This window comes from Carlito syrichta, unplaced genomic scaffold (assembly GCF_000164805.1).
Source record: "Carlito syrichta isolate Samal-C Ts95f unplaced genomic scaffold, Tarsius_syrichta-2.0.1 Scaffold316383, whole genome shotgun sequence".
Classification (NCBI taxonomy): Eukaryota; Metazoa; Chordata; class Mammalia; order Primates; family Tarsiidae; genus Carlito; species Carlito syrichta.
The window spans coordinates 618,460-621,621 of record NW_007260479.1 but is presented as its reverse complement, the minus strand read 5'-3'; the positions used below and the strand labels follow the sequence as shown (position 1 = coordinate 621,621).

The 3,162-nt window shown below is 36.7% G+C and overlaps 1 pseudogene; it reads right to left on the bottom strand.

Annotated features, from left to right (window-relative positions):
- Positions 1-747: 747 nt before the first annotated feature.
- Positions 748-2,959, bottom strand: LOC103276808 (annotated as a pseudogene).
- Positions 2,960-3,162: the final 203 nt, after the last annotated feature.

Genomic DNA, 3,162 nt, shown 5'->3' with positions numbered 1-3,162 from the left:
TTGCAGTACATTATATGAAAATTCTAGCCAAGATTATTAATAACGGTGGCTACAACAACAAACTTTTTCATTGTAGACAAAACAGGTTTTCATTGAAAAATCTGCCATCTAGAACTTTTACAGTTAGAGAGACCTTAATGCTTGGCTTTAATGCTTCACAAGTCAGGCTGACTGTCTTGTTAGGGGTTAATGCAGCTGGTAACTTTAAATTGTAGACAATGCTTATTTAAAATTCCAAAAAAGTTTAGGGCTCTTAAGAATTATGCTAACTCTACTCTGAGTGTACTCTATAAATGAAACATCAAAGCCTGAATGATAGCATATTTGTTTGCAGCATGGTTAACTAAATGTTTTAAGCCCATTGTTGAGACCTACTACTCAGAAAAAAAAAAAAGGCCTTTTTTAAAATGTAAAATATTACTGCTCCTAAAATGCACTTGGTCACCCAAGAGCTTTGATGGAAAGTACAATGCGATTTATGTTGTTTCGACAGCATCCCTCTGCAGCTAAAGCATCAAAAAATCATTTCAACTTTCACGATATCTTAAAAATATTAATAGGAATCAAACTTATTTTCATCAGGCTGCTATTTTTTTAAAGAATTCCCAAGACTAATGTTTTTTTGACATGCAAAAGTTAGCACTAATAACTTAATATAAATACAGTTGCTTGGAAGCAGTACAACTGTTTTAAAGTTTTAAGACTATAGACTTTTATTACCCAAATCTTATTCAGCATAGGTAAAAATCAGAAGGTTCTGAACAGCTGGTTAGGAAGGTAGCCAAGATATAGGAAGGATGTCTGTGACTCCTTTTCAAGGGCAGCCAACTCTGAATGGTAGGTGCCAAAATATCCACATGGCCTTTATAGTGGCCACTTTTTGATGATAGGCAACTTTCTCATCAAATTCATCCACTGGTACCTTTATATTTGGCTCCACCTGAGAATTGGTACAGTTCAGGTGTTCTCGGATAGCAACTGCATCTCATTGTACCATATGGTAGAGTCTCCATCTTCCTTGAGTCTTGTGTTATAACTTTTTCTCACAGCTGCTACATACATGATACCAAACTTTTTCTTTTTCTGTTGCTACCAAGAAAATAGCCAGACCCATTTCTTTAGCTCTTCCTACTCTGCCAATGTGATGCACATAGTTTTGCTTTTCATCAGGCAATGACATTTATAATGTAAGGAATTCCATGAACACCAATTCCCCTAGTGGATACATCTGTACAAATCAAGAATCTTATGTCTCCTTTCTTAAATCTTTCCAAGTTTTGCTTTTTTTCATGAGGCGTTCTGTTACCATGAAGACAAGCAGATGAAAACTGGTGTCTTTTAAAAAAAAAATCAGGTCCTCCTCATTGTTGCATAAAGTACTGCTTCAAGTTATCACAGTCAATTTTGGTTACACAGAAGATCCATCCTATATATTATGCTTAATCCATTTCTTGTTCCTTGATTGCCTGGATAGCATACTCCCCCCTTCAGGATTGAGGTAGCTTCAGACCACAATCTCTGCTGTTAGCACCAGGTCTTGTGTTATCTTTTGCATGTACCTCATCAGTTCAACTGTGATTCTTCCCAAGCCTTTTCCTGAGTCTGTCTGTTTTGGGATTCACTGGGACAACAACATGGTTTACAATATCTGGAACAGAATTTTCTCTTTTTATTCAACCCTTGTAGGAAAATGCATTATCTTTTCAGAGAGTTTCTTCACATCAAAAGAATGCAAAGTGGCAGAACAATCACCTGAAATCTTTTTCTCCATCAGAGGTCATCTGAGGAATTTAACTGTGTATCCTATTTATAAAATCAGGATAACCTTGAGAATGAAGCCCATCAGCTTCATCAGGACAAGGAATCAAACTTGAGATATGTTCAGCTTTCCAGTTGACATCAAGTTATCTAGTCTTCCTGGAATGCCTACAACTATACCGATACCATTTTCCAAAGATCAGTGATGGTCCTGGGCTGCAACATCTTCAATTATCAGAAGCTCCCTTAATAGTATTATCAATAAATTTCATAAACTACTTGACATTATTAAGAGTTTGTTCATTTAACTCCCAGAGGGTCCAATGATGAGCTCTTTTAAAGCATTAGGGAGAAACTTCGTTTGTGTCACCTACACATTACCTGTGTGCTGTGATTTAATAGTGTAACTATCCAGAGCCTTGGAAAGTGCAACAAAACCACCTTTTGATGGAAACCCAAATTCTTCTTCTTTGAAGTTAAATTTTAGGCCAACATTCTTCAAAACACAGGCAAGAAAGAGGGCCTGGTTTTTCACATGGTGATACTTCAATGCTGGACGAAGATCTTTTCCATTTTTGGAAAACTTGACATGCCCTTTATCTATATCTAGGTAACATCCAATGGTGTTATGCATAATGAACTCCTCTCCATAATTATCAAACTGCTTATTATGGGATTTCTTTCCTCTTCCACCAAAGCCAAATCCAAACTTGTCAATACCAGAAACCAAAAAGGCCTGTATAGTACACCACCCAACTCTGCATGAATGCTTGATCATGGCAAGATACTTCATAGTACTGTTTCCCTTTCAACAATCCTATAGTAGTTCTACACCTATGCCGTTTATTTCCTTCTCTGTTTTGACAACAAAGACCATCTGACACAATTACAAAAGCAGATCCTCTATCATACGGATTCCTTTGCTGTTTGTTGGACACTAAAGAACCAATATTAATTGCTGGTTTTCCTTTTATTTTTGGCTTTCTTGTTGATTTCTAAGAGTTTCATAAACTATCTGAATAACTGTAATACTGAAAGCACCAGTCTTTCCACTTCCTGTTTCTGCAGCCATAAGTACATTGCCTCCTTCTAAAATCAGTGGGATAGATTCAGCCTGGATATTCATTGGGAAAAGACAATCCATCTCATCTATAATTTGTACAGTCTCAGGTATGACACCCATATTGGAGAAGGTCACCATCTTTGCCCTGTCCTCTGTGGCTTTCCTAGCTTGCTCCCTATCCCTTTCCTCCCCCTTCCCTGAACACCTCAAGTCTTATTATTTACAAAACACATTTTTTAAAAAGACTTTAGCTGCCATGGGTAGTGATTCTTCTGATAGATTTGGACAAACTAAATTAAAAACCTCCTGAAAAATATTTCCCATTTTAGATGCCATTAACA